This window comes from Nyctereutes procyonoides, unplaced genomic scaffold (assembly GCF_905146905.1).
Source record: "Nyctereutes procyonoides isolate TBG_1078 unplaced genomic scaffold, NYPRO_anot_genome, whole genome shotgun sequence".
In the NCBI taxonomy this organism is placed as follows: Eukaryota; Metazoa; Chordata; class Mammalia; order Carnivora; family Canidae; genus Nyctereutes; species Nyctereutes procyonoides.
This window is the reverse complement of record NW_026575046.1, coordinates 18,839,518-18,840,000: the sequence shown is the minus strand read 5'-3', so window position 1 is coordinate 18,840,000 and position 483 is coordinate 18,839,518.

Below are 483 nucleotides of genomic sequence, written 5' to 3'. Positions count from 1 at the left end.
GTTTAAGTCTGCACATTTTTAAAAATCACATCATTCTTTGTTTATTTTGTAGGGGCTCTTTGTTATGAATATAAGTCCTTTATGAAATATATATGTCACAAATATCCAGTCTGTGATTTGCATTTAAGTAGTTTTGATGTTAAAAATGTCTTTCAATAAATATAAAGTTTTATTTTAACGTAGTCCACTTATTAGTATTTTTTATTATGGACTGGGTTTTTGCACTCTGTTTAAGAAATCTTTGTTTATACCAAGGTCTTGAAGATTTTCTCTGTTTTCTTCAGGTAGCTTTATTGTTTCCTTTTTTATATTGAGTCTAGATCCATCTCAGATTAATTAATCAAATATGTAAAGGATAAAAGTTCATTTTTCCTTATAGATATATAATGAACCCAGCACTATTTACCCTACTCCACTGCAGTGGTGCTTTTATCATACAGCATATCATATATCATGTGTGAAACTGTTTCTGGGCTTTTTATT